At 46.9% G+C, this 13,133-nt stretch overlaps 5 non-coding genes across 5 annotated transcripts; 1 reads left to right on the top strand and 4 right to left on the bottom strand.

Moving 5' to 3' along the window:
- Window positions 1,391-1,462, bottom strand: TRNAH-GUG. The gene has a single exon. It is a non-coding gene; the product is annotated as a tRNA-His (tRNA).
- Window positions 8,717-8,787, top strand: TRNAG-CCC. The gene has a single exon. It is a non-coding gene; the product is annotated as a tRNA-Gly (tRNA).
- Window positions 9,551-9,622, bottom strand: TRNAE-UUC. Its single transcript has one exon. It is a non-coding gene; the product is annotated as a tRNA-Glu (tRNA).
- Window positions 10,120-10,192, bottom strand: TRNAV-CAC. The gene has a single exon. It is a non-coding gene; the product is annotated as a tRNA-Val (tRNA).
- On the bottom strand, window positions 10,797-10,870 carry TRNAN-GUU. The gene has a single exon. It is a non-coding gene; the product is annotated as a tRNA-Asn (tRNA).

Here is a 13,133-nt window from a genome sequence, read left to right as displayed (position 1 = left end):
TCAAGAGTATTTTCTTATAGCCTTTGGTTGTTAAAATATTACCTTTGTGATCCCTGGCTTAGGCTTCACAGGAAAAGGGAACCAGGTGCTGTGGTCCTTCGCTGAGGTGTAGATGGATTTTCCTAAGTGTCTCTGAGAGACAGAGACCCAGGCTCAGGGTATTCCCAGTGTCGACAGGTTTAGATCCGATGACTGGCCCAGCAATAGTGGCTATGCCCAGCCTCCCAGGCTTTTACCGTCTCCACCCACTTTCAGTTGAGCAAGTGCAGAACATGTTTTAAAATATTCTCTTTCAACCTATTCATTCACATTCGTTTCCCTGAGTACTCTGAACAGCCAATTCATCTCACTACCATAAAGGGAAAACTGTTATCAGCAGCATAAGCAGATGGTTCATGTAAAAATCAGCATCAGAATACCAATAGGATGGTGATCCAGGGAAATGCCCTGACTCTCCAGCTGCTGCTGTTTGGAATCCCCGTTTGTCTCTACCAGGTAGTGGGCGGGCACCCATTTCCCTTGGAAGCTCGCTCAGAAGACCTGTTAGGACAAATGTTATGTCCACTGTAGGGCAAGAGGTGAGCAAGGGAGCGGGGCTGGTGGATGGGGGCCAAGGGTGTGGACGAAGCCTGCAGAGGCGGCGGTAGCTGAGGCAGCAACAGTGGCTGTGCGTGTATGTGGTTCCGGAAGAGCTGATGAAAGGCAGTGAGTCCGGTGGGTGAGAGTGTGTGCTCTGCCTGTGTGGGGAGGGGCGGGAGGATTGGGAGATCTTTGCTAGAATTACTTGGCAGGGAGTGATTTGGTAAAGGTGGGAGAGGGGAAGAGGGGGACCCTGAGTGAAAGATGGTGGCCCGAGGGGTCCATGCTTATAGTTAGCTGGCAGCAAAGATACGGTGATCTTGAAGGTGCTTTCTCCAATGGAACGTCTTGTCCGTTGTCTTCCCGGAGTTCTGACCTCTGTGATTTCCCTGCTAGGGTGAAACTGACTTCAGAATTTCTGCTTGATAATCCCTATATAGTAAAATGTCTATATTCATTCAGGTGAACTGAGCACAGGACAAACTCAAGAGTTCAAAGTAGCAGGGGATGGATAGGCATTACCTGGAAAACGTGTCAAAGGGCTTCATCCATGTATCAAAGTGTATCTTCCATACCTGGCTGATAAAAAAATTTTGTACGTCTTAAAAAAGTGTTTTTGGTACGTCTTGATCTTGGTGATTATTTCACATCAAATAGCTGTTCACTAATGATCTGTGCATCTTATCTTGTGAGTACACCTTAATAATTTTCTTCCTGGATAGAATGGGCGGTCACATGTTGCAGAACCCAGCGTAGACTATTACCGTGTTGAAGAAAAAGAAGTCAGACGCCACGTGTAACACGGAGGTCATGCCGTGACTCGGATTCGAACCGAGGTTGCTGCGGCCACAACGCAGAGTACTAACCACTATACGATCACGGCGCGCCACACACCAAGCGATGAGAACGGTCTTTAATGTCTGTCCTTTGACGTAAAATGATTCCGATCGTTGCGCTGCTTTGTTTTTGGAAACTGCAGGTATTCGTTCTCTCTCTTTCATGCTCGATCATCGGTTTCCCCGCTCTTTCTCTCAATTCTGATCTATTATGACAAAAGGAAACCAAATCAAACAAGACACCAATTCTCATCTCCCCGGATGCGGCACGTTCCTTCTGGGAAGTCTGGCTGTCCTCGTCCCTACCTCGCCGGCTTCTTTTCCAGCTCTTCGCGCTCGTCCCTTTGGATCCCCCTTCCCCATTAGCTGGTTCCGGCTCCCGCCCCACCGACCGCGGCCGAGCCGAGGGAGGGCAACACCAGCGGTGCAGACGGTCGGGTGAAGGCGGAGCAAGGAACCGAAAGAACCAGTACGGAGCCCACCCGGTGTCCAACTTCCCCTCTGGCCCCCCTCGGCTCCGGCCCGGGGCGTCTCTGGCGCGTTTCCGCCCTCGGAAATGTGTGTGGCTCCACCGGTGGTGGAAGCGGATAATTACCCATCGATGGGGATGAGAAGTATCTTACTCGAGCGTGTCTCTGTGGCGCTATCTATTAGTGCCTTTGGCTGTTCACGGAAAGGTTGGTTGTTCTAAACACACCTTAGGAAAGCCTTCCTCGAAACACTGAAAAGCTGTGTGGTTCTTTCTACGCTGCGCAACCTTTCCGGGAAAGGCAAAAGGGCTCCTCAACTGCTACCCTCCTGTCCGGCGTCTTTGATGCACAGGAGGTTGGCTAGGTCACTGGGAGTCCAGAATTTCCTGAAGCAGTGAAACCAGTAACCATATTTCTTCACGCTTCTCCTTTACTGAGCATGAAACAAATCCACTGTTCTGTTTTTTAATCAGTGACATATTTCTATAGAGATTTATATTAAAAATCTTTTATTTTCCCCATACAGATACCATTTCTCTTTTCCTTCCTCCCTGTGCGTACATCCAGATTTCCACGTGGTGCTGCTCTTCCTGGAGGATTCCTTTAGCATTCCTTGTATAGTGGGTCTGCTGATGATGAAGTCTTTCAGCATTTGTATGTCTGTAATGGTCATTATTCACCTTCATATTGAAGGACTTTAAAGGTGGGTAGTGACTAGAATTCCACCTTGACTTTTTTGGCTTCTGTCCTTTGAAGAGGCTGCTCCACTGTCTTATAACTTCCATGCTTCTCTCTCCTCCTCTCTCTCTTTTTAGTCTTTATTAAATTTGTTACAATATGGCTTCTGTTTCTTGTTTCTATTTTTTTTATTATAATTTTTTGCCATGAGGCCTGTTGGGTCTTAGCTCTGCAACCAGGGATCCAACTCACACCAAGAAGGCCAAGTCTTAACCGCTGGACCACCTGGGAAGTCCCTCACCTCTATGCTTCTGATGAAATCTGACATGTGTACTTTTGTTTCTATATGTATCTGGTCTTTTTCCTCTGGTCCCTCGGGGACTGTATGCTTTTTCAATGGCTTTGAGCACTTTAATTACGATGCGACCAGATGTGTTTTTTCCGTGCTGTTGTGCTCATTCATTTTGTTCATTTGGCTCCTTGAATCGGTGGGTTTATAATCTTTACTGTGATTGGAATTATCTGACATTGTTCCTCCAAAGACTGTTTCTCGTGCCTGGGTATTTTCAGGAGCATCAGTCACCCATGTATCAGGTCTTTCAATGATGTGCTACCATTCAATGGGCAGTGCTAAAGAACGTTCAAAGTACTGGACACTTGTGCTCACTTCCCATGCTAGTAAGGTTATGCTCAAAATCCTTCAAGCTAGGCTTCAGCATTCAACTTGAATTGAGAAATTCCAGATGTACAAGCTGGGTTTAGAAAAGGCAGAGGAAGCAGAGATCGAATTGCAAACAGTTGCTGGATCATAGACAAAGCAAGGGAATTCCAGAAAAAACCATCTACTTCTGTTTCTTTCACTTCACTAAAGCCTTTGACTGTGTGGATCATAACAAACCGTGGAACACTCTAAAAGAGATGAGAATACCAGACCATCTTACCTGTCTCCTGAGAAACCTGTATGCAGGTCAACAAGCAACAGTTAGAACCTTATACGGATCAACTGACTGGCTCAAAATTGAGAAAGGAGTACAACTAGGCTGTTTACTGTCTCCCTGTTTATTTAACTTGTCTGCAGAGCACATCAGGGGAAATGCCAGGCTGGATGAGTTACAAGCTGGAATCAAGGTTGCTGGGAGAAATATCAGCAACCTCAGGTATGCAGATGACACCGCTCTAGTGGCTGAAAGCAAAGAGGAACTCAAGAGCCTCTTGATGAGAGTGAAAGAGGAGAGTGAAAAAGCCAGCTTAAAACTCAATATTAAAAAAACTAAGATCATGGCGCCCAGCCCCATCACTTCATGGCAAATAGAAGGGGGAATTGTGGGAGCAGTGACAAATTTTCTGTGCTTGGGCTCTAAAATCACTGTGGATGGTGACTGCAGCCACGAACTTAGAAGACACTTGTTTCTTGGAAGGAAAGCTATGACAAACCTAGACAGTGTATTAAAAAGCAAAGACATCACTTTGCCCACACAGGTCCATAGAGTCAAAGCTGTGATCTTTCTTGTAGTCATGTACCAATGTGAGAGTTGGACGATAAACAAGGCAGAATGTTGAAGAACTGATGCTTTTGAGCTGCGGTGCTAGAGAAGACTCTTGAACGTCCCTTGGATGCTGAGGAGATCAGACCAGTCAATCCTAAAGGAAATCAACCCTGAAAACTCATTGGAAGGATGATGCTGAAACTCAGTACTTTGGCCACCTGATGAGAAGGGCAGACTCCTTGGAGAAGTCCCTGATGCTGGGAAAGTTTGAAGGCAGAAGGAGAAAAGGGCAACAGAGGATGAGATGGTTGGATGGCATCACCGATCCAACGAACACAAACTTGGGCAAACCCTGAGAGATACTGAGGGACTGGGAGGCCTGGAGTGCTGCAGTCAGTGGAGTCACAAAGAGTCAAGCACAGGTTAGCAACTGAAAAACAACGACTATTCAATGACACTATGTTCATTAAAAGCATTTTATTTTGACAGTGAGTTTCCATTTGGATGTTGTGAGCAGTTTTTCATTGCTTTGTGTTCCATAATCTTGTTTTTGTTGTTTTCTGCCATGTCTAATCTGCTCTTCAATCTGGTGAATTTATTGCATTGGATGTTATAGTTTTCAGCTCTAAAGCTGGATTTTTTTTTTTTTTTGCCATTTTTGTATGTTCTATGTTTCTAATTAGCATTTTGGACATATGTATGCCATCATGATAACTGTTAAAGTCTTCTCTGTGGATTTTTACATTGTGTCCCTTCTGGTTCAATTTCATTGACTCATTCATTCATTCGTCTCCTCCTTACCTGTCGTTTCCCTGCCTCTTTGCATGACTGGCATCCTTTGATTGGAGGCCAGGCATTGTCAGCGTTTCCCATTTGGGGCACTGGCTATTTTGGTATTCCTACGAATCTTCTTGAGTTTTATCTGGGGTACATTTGAGTGACTTGTAAATGGTTTGATCCCTTTGGATCTTCCTTTCATGATTTTTTAGGTAGGTCAGTCTAGAGCTGCTTATTCCCAATACTGTAACAAGGGTTTTCTGAATGTTCTTCCCAATGGCCCATGAGTGAGGAGTAGTCCAGTCTGTCTGAGGGGATCGAATACAATTGCTTGTCCCGTGTGAGCACCAGGCATTGCACCAGGATCTTTTTAAAAGGTTCTTTCCTTGGCCTCAGGCACTTTCTTCATAAGGATATCCCGATCATTACTCTGCTGAGTACTTGAGGGAGACCCTTTCATATCCCAGCATTCTCTCTCTCTCCCACTCTCTCTCATCACTGGACCTTTCTTCATGTTTCTTTCTTTTATTATTAACTTTTATTGAAGCATAGCTATTTTTACGATGTTGTGATAATAGCAAAGTGAATCAGCTGTACATATATCCCCTCTTTTTTTTTGGATTTCCTTCTCATTTAGGTAACCACAGAGCGTCCAGTATTTCCCTATACCACAGAGTAGGTTCCCATTTGTTATTTACTGTATACATAGCATCAATAGCGTATACAGGCAAATCCTTAACTTCCCAGTTCCCCCCTTGATATCCATACCTTTTTTTTCTACATCTGTGTCTCTACTTCTGCTTTGCAAATAAGAATCACTGGATCTTTGTCCTGTGAACTCCAGCTGCCTTGCTCTCCACCAACACTCAGCTTCTTGAGTCCAGTGGATTGACCTCAAATCCTCCTCTTCGGTGCCGAGCCTGGGAACTCACTGAAAGCAGGAAACTGGGCCCATGGCAAGACTCATCTTGTTTGTTTGTCACCTCTCAGGGCTTGCTGTCTTTTGCTGCCTGATTTCCAGTGTCTTAGAAGCTAGTATTTCATGGGTTTTTGTTTTTGTTTTGTTTTTATTTTTGGCTTTTTGTTCCTTTGAGAGTGGGACAAAGGTGGAGAGTGAGATTTAGGAAGGAGGGTTAATCTGATTTCTGTCACTGCACCTTTGCTAGAAACTGAAGGCATCTCTTTATGTTCTTAGTTTTCCCTGAAAAGATGTGCTAATTTATATTCCAATGTATTTTGCCGACTCAAGGAAAGAGTCTTTTTCTTCACGGTCTTGCCATCACAAGAAATTGTCAATACACCTGTCTGTTACTCTAACAAAGGGATTTGTGCCCTACTGACTCAACTTAGCGGCAGGTACAACGAAAAGACAATGTGTGCATTTCCCAGAGATTGCACATATTCAGCAGCTAAGCTTCCAAGCTGATTGGAAAGTATTCTAATAATTGTAACTGTTTTCAGTGGTGACCAAGTCATTGAGTCCAGACAAGACGAGCCAGAATGACTCTGGAGAGCCTCTTGCAGAGCAGCTTATGGATTACAGGAGGAAAAAAAAAAAAAAAAAAAAACCCACTGGTCCCAGATATTTACCCTCTTCCCTTCCCTTTATGATTTGCATTTTGGCTTTGGTTGGATGCACACAATCTAAAGTGGGGTCTCCCTCCAACATATGGGTACGTTTGCAAGCCCGTGACCCTCTCTGTATGATATCTCGACAGGACATGGCTACATCCAGAAAAAATTATCTCATTTGAGACAAATTGTTGCAAGCTACAGAATCCTGCACCGGTAATACATCTTGTACAAACCTGGATCCTTAGAGTTCTTGGTTCCCCTTCCACCGATCCCTCAGTTGAAGCTCAGGAGGAAACAAGAGCTCTTTGGATTTTCCATACTCAGTCGAGGATGTCGCTGGGTTCTAGGACATTTCTCTCTGCCCCTCTCTCACCCGCTTGGAGTGTGTGCCCTTCTGTCTCTCTCTGTCCCTTATACTCTAGGCTGCTGTGGATCTTACCCACTTTCTAGCCTCCTCATCAGTTTTCCGCAAATGTGCATTAGGAGTCCTTCAGTCAGCAAGTACTTACTAGGTGCTCACCAGGTACCAGGCCCTTCTCCAGGAAAACTGCTGTATCAGGAGCAAAGTCAAGGTCCCACTCCTTGGTGCGTTCACACCAGGAGGCATCAAAAATAAGACTCTCACTCACACACACACACAGATACAAATAAAAATCACAGCAGGAGAACAACCTGTCATGTTCTCAGGTTCATCTGCCTGCCAGTGCCTAAGGACCCCAGCAGTGAGAAAAAAAGAATTACATAGCACATGGGAAATGGTGACTTGAGATCTAGCAGGCAGGTAACTAAGAATCAGGAACTTTTTGAAACTAAATGAGTACTTCAAGTAAACAACAGGTCCTTACTTCTCAGCTTAGAGAGTCCATGTGTTGTATGGACTCAAGTGACATTATGGCTACATTCAGGAATATCTCCTAAAGGTACCCACACGTTCTCTTAAGCTGTTAACCTATAGCCCCTCTATATATAATCTATAAAAAATATGGGCAGCATTATATTTAAACAGTGTTTTGTTATTTCTACCTTAAATACATAGAAATTCTCCAGGAAAAGATTATACATTAATTCAACCGATTTAATATCAGTCAAAGAACTTAATGATAGATCTTAAAATCGTAAATTGAGCTGAATCGTTGCAGATAAATGCTACTTAGAAGCACATATTAGATGATAGCTAAAAACATTGACCCCAGTTGGAAAGGGGAATAATTAAGTCACTATGATTCAGAGACTCAAAAGACTTAATCCTGATTTAAAAGATATTATATGGTATATTTAATTTACTGGGACACATAATTTTAAACTTTATAAATAATAATAAATCTGAAAGTCACCATGAAGGAGTTTTTAGACTAAAATTACTAAAGCAGTCTGGTGCATACGAGGAGTCATCTCTGGGAGCGTGACAGGACAAACATTTTCTATGTAATTATACATCAAGTATTAGAATTCTCTAGCGTGTTAAAAGTATTCTAGAGTCATCCTTATTATCAACTTGAATTTTATTCTTGTTTGTAGCATGGAGAGCACTAATTTCTCTAAAGCTAAACCTTTTTTATATTCCTGAGTTACATTTCAGCAAAACAAAGTTAAAGGAAAAAACAAAAAAAGACCCACGTGGTTGCTATTCACTGAGATAGAAAAGGTGGTTCAGAACTCCGCTTTGGAGAGAGGCTGAATGACATACGTGTGGGAAAGCTGGGTGCCTCTGTGCTTGAATTCAGACTGGACCTGGGACTGGGTCAAGGCCAGAACACAAGACTAAGCATTCTTGTCTTAGGGCAGCCACCCAACCGACAGCACCCACACAGCAGTTCTGGGAAGCTTTTGAGAAGATTCCCCTCTCTTTGCAGCATTTCCCATCTGGTTCTCCATCCTCCAACCACACGGAAGGATTCTTCCCCTCTGTGTCCTGACAGAACACGTTATGCTCCCGGCAGGGCACAGGGAGCCAGGCAGGAGCCAAGGGGGCAGCTGCACTGCCTCGATGGGTTTCTAGCAAAGGAGCGTGGAAATCCCATGGACAGAGGAGCCTGGTGGGCTAGAGTCCGAGGGGTCGCAAAGAGTTGGACAAGACTCAGCCAGTGAGCACGAGCACCAACGGTTCCACCACTCCGACGGATCCAAAGCACACCTGAGTGCCCGCCAAAGCAACCCGCAGGAGGCCAGAGGGCAGAGGGCAGCCGGCGCCGCGGAGGGCGGAGGATGAAAGCCTAGACCGTCCTACAAGCACAGGGCCTGACTGGCCTGCACCTGAGAAAGACCTGAATAAACCTCCATCTAGGTTACCCTTGCAAATACTCTCTCTTCAGTGGCATTGGTGGTTCAGTGGTAGAATTCTCGCCTCCCACGCGGGAGACCCGGGTTCGATTCCCGGCCAATGCATTGTGGTTGTCTTTCTTTTGGTCCTCGCTGGTTCCATACAGGAGACCTGGGCTGGGAGATTCCCCTGGAGAAGGAAATGGCAACCTACTCCAGTATTCTTGCCTGGAGTAATCGGCCCAAGGGATGGAAAAAAGTCCAAAAGGACTGAGCGACTACCACACATATAGCTTCTCTACATCCTACAGAGAGCGGATTCCAGGTGCCTGAAGGGCCAAGAGGGCCCTCTTCCGGACGGTAAAGCTGTTCGCTGGCCTTGGAAGACAGGTCCCACAGAAGTTAGCTTTGAGAGGGACGCCAAAACAAAGGAACAATCCCGAGATATCGGCACGTTACTATCAAGTGATGTCATAACTCTCATCCAGAGAAAGAATGTGATGTTAACTGGGCACTTAGGTACAGAATATAGGATGTTCGTATTTTTGCAAACTTTTGGTATCTTACCAAAGCTTTTGGTTTGGGATTTTAATGAATTTTTGGAACGGAAGCCTCACGTTCTCTTTGAATGGAAATTCTGTTAAGTAAGAGTCTGGGTTTACCATGCCAGGAGAAAAGAGTGGAGGCCAGAGCTGGCCAGCCCAGGCTGTGCATGGCATCTCAGCTCCAACAGCCAGCCTGAGGTCCAGGACCCTGAGGCCCGCACTCAGCGGCATTTAGAAACTCTGTGCAGAAATGTTCCTCACTGGACCTTTAAGCAAAATACAGTCCCGGTCTGGGCAGAAAGAGATAGACTCGTGTGCGTGCAGACGCTGGAAGAAAGAAAGTTTTCCCTGACCGGGAATCGAACCCGGGCCGCGGCGGTGAAAGCGCCGAATCCTAGCCACTAGACCACCAGGGAGCTGTAGACAAACAGGCTTGTTTAGCCTCTGCAGGTGAAAGGTGAGTGGAAGATGACCCTTCGGAAAGTCAGCAAGCTGGAAAGGCGACGTCGCAGCGGCCCAGGGCTGTGTGCAGCTGTGCAAGGCTCCCAGCCCTGCCCTCGCGGCTCATCGGCCTTCACCTCTCCTTTCCTGGGCGTCGCTTTTGCTCTGGGGCAACGACACAAAGTAGCGGACTGGGTCCCTCCTGGTCTAGCGGTAGCGCTGCGTGCTGCCGAGCCCAGGTCTTGCTCTCTTTGTGAACCTCGGTTTTCTCTGTCGTCAGGCTCGGTGATGAGTGGCGGGTGATGAGCGGATCCGTCCACCTCCAGATCTCCTAGCGCTGAATTAAGAGACTTGCAGGTGGTCACCAACTCTTCCTCCAGCTGCGTCCCCTGCCGCACCCCGTGCCTTTCGCGCCTGTTGGTTTTGCCAATGAGAAGGCACATCTCCGGGGGAGAAAAAGAAAGAGGAATCCTGTTTCCGCCCGGTTTCGAACCGGGGACCTTTCGCGTGTGAGGCGAACGTGATAACCACTACACTACGGAAACGGGACAAACCCTATTCCTGAACACTGTATCCATGAAATCCCCAGGTCCCGCCACCTCGAACCACACCACCAATTCTTATGACTCAAAGAGGAACCTTGGAGCCCCAGGCTCTCTCAGGCACGGAGACGGCGGCTCCCGAGGGCCCTGCTTTAGGGTTCCCCGTCTGCCCTGAAGTGAGGCCCCTCGGGCCCCCACAGGTGGCCTTCGGGGCCCCGCATCCAACGCAGAATCCTCAGATCCTCAGCTGCGCACCCTGAGTTCAGGGGTCGCCCCCGCCGACTCCCCGGCTCCCGGCAGCCGCAGGAGGCGGGGACGGTGGGTGCGCCCGAGGCCCAGGTGACCCCGAAACCCAGCGGTGTGGAAGCCGCCCCTCCCGGGCTGCGGACCCGCGCCTCGGTGGTCCTCTTCTCGGCGCCGGCGATCAGCGCTCCGTGCTCTCAGGAATGACCGACGCTTCCAATCCACCCGGGACGCGCCCTCGCCGCTGTTCCTTTGCACCTGACTCCTGTGCTCTTTCTCTGAAAGTCCGTTGGGCGCATCACTTCTCCGGTGTCCTCCTGGCAAAAGGGAGTCTCTTTGGTGTTGCCTAAAACGGCATCCCCACCGTCCCTGGGTGGGCTCGAACCACCAACCTTTCGGTTAACAGCCGAACGCGCTAACCGATTGCGCCACAGAGACAGCGGTCCAGGATTCTTTTGGACTCTCTCTGGAGAAGACCTACTTAACGCATTCCCAGGGTGAGTGCTCTGTCCCCCAGAGAAACGGTGCCTTTTTCCTGCCCCCTACCCGCTACAGATGCCAGCGCCCCGGGAGAAACCGCCATGCAGGCCTCGAATCTTCCGGGCTTGAACCGAAATAGATCCAAGGGACAGCTGTACACCCGGTGGGCTCCCATGATGGCTCTTCCCGTTTCTTCGCCTACACCCAACAAATGAGTTTGCCCACCCTGGCAAAGGCCTCCGGGGCCGAGGTTGGGCTTCGGCTTCCTGCGTCCACCAGGCGGTTTCCACCAGAGTGGGCTTCCCCGGGGGCTCAGACCGTAAGAATCCGCCTGCAATGCAGGACACCCGGGGTCAATCCGTGGTTTGGGAAGATCCCCTGGAGGAGGGCATGCGACCCACTCCAGTATTCTTGCCTGGAGAATCCCCATGGGCCGAGAAACCTGGCGGGCTAAGTCCATGGGGTCGCAAAGAGTCGGACAGGACTTAGCGACTAAGCACATTGGTCGCGGGGATGGTCCCCCTGTGTCAGCACGCCCAGGACAGAGCCTGGCACTCGCTGGGACGCTCCAAGACTTGGATGAATACATTGTCGTCTTTAGCCCTTCCTCCCATGAAGACCCCGAGAATGGAAATACGGAATAGTTTTCGAAGTGAACAGTCCTGTTTTATTTTATTTTTTAATTTTTTAAATATAAATTTATTTATTTTAATTGGAGGTTAATTGCTTTACAATATTGTATTGGTTTTGCCATACATCAACATGAATCTGCCACAGGTATACACGTGTTCCCCATCTTGAACCCCCCTCCCACCTCCCTCCCCATACCATCCCTCTGGGTCCTCTCAGCAGGCCAGCCCCAAGCATCCAGTATCATGCATTGCACCTGGACTGGCGATTCGTTTCATATATGATATTATACATGTTTCAATGCCATTCTCCCAAATCATCCCACCCTCTCCCTCTCCCTCTCCCACAGAGTCCAAAAGACTGTTCTATGCATCTGTGTCTCTTTTGCTATCTCGCATACAGGGTTATCGTTACCATCTTTCTAAATTCCATATATATGTGTTAGTATACTGTATTGGTGTTTTTCTTTCTGGCTTACTTCACTCTGTATAATCAGCTCCAGTTTCATCCACCTCATTAGAACTGATTCAAATGTATTCTTTTTAATGGCTGAGTAATACTGCATTGTGTATATATACCACAGCTTTCTTATCCATTCATCTGCTGATGGACATCTAGGTTGCTGCCATGTCCTGGCTATTATAAACAGTGCTGCGATGAACACTGGGGTACACGTGTCTCTTTCACTTCTGGTTTCCTCGGTGTGTATGCCCAGCAGTGGCATTGCTGGGTCATAAGGCAGTTCTATTTCCAGTTTTTAAAGGAATCTCCACACTGTTCTCCATAGCGCCTGTACTAGTTTGCATCCCCACCAACAGTGTAAGAGGGTTCCCTTTTCTCCACACCCTCTCCAGCATTTATTGCTTGTAGACTTTTGGATCACAGCCATTCTGACTGGCGTGAAATGGTACCTCATTGTGGTTTTGATTTGCGTTTCTCTGATAATGAGTGATGGTGAGCATCTTTTCACGTGTATGTCTTCTTGGGAGAAATGTCTGTTTAGGTCTTTGGCCCATTTTTTTTGATTGGGTTGTTTATTTTTCTGGAATTGAGCTGCAGGAGTTGCTTGTATATTTTTGAGATTAGTTGTTTGTCAGTTGCTTCATTTGCTATTATTTTCTCCCATTCTGAAGGCTGTCTTTTCACCTTGCTTAGAGTTTCCTTTGTTATGCAGAAGCTTTTAAGTTTAATTAGGTCCCATTTGTTTATTTTTGCTTTTATTTCCAATATTATGGGAGGTGGGTCATAGAGGATCCTGCTGTGATTTATGTCGGAGAGCGTTTTGCCTATGTTCTCTTCTAGGAGTTTTATACTTTCTGGTCTTACGTTTAGATCTTTAATCCATTTTGAGTTTACTTCTGTGTATGGTGTTGGAAAGTGTTCTAGTTTCATTCTTTTACAAGTGGTTGACCAGTTTTCCCAGCACCACTTGTTAAAGAGATTGTCTTTAATCCGTTGTATATTCTTGCCTCCTTTGTCAAAGAGAAGGTGTCCATAGGTGCGCGGATTTATCTCTGGGCTTTCTATTTTGTTCCATTGATCTATATTTCTGTCTTTGTGCCAGTACCATACTGTCTTGATGACTGTGGCT

The sequence above is a fragment of the Capra hircus genome, chromosome 3 (assembly GCF_001704415.2).
Source record: "Capra hircus breed San Clemente chromosome 3, ASM170441v1, whole genome shotgun sequence".
Classification (NCBI taxonomy): Eukaryota; Metazoa; Chordata; class Mammalia; order Artiodactyla; family Bovidae; genus Capra; species Capra hircus.
Note: the sequence above shows the minus strand (reverse complement) of the source record. Positions and strands in the feature narration are given on the sequence as shown.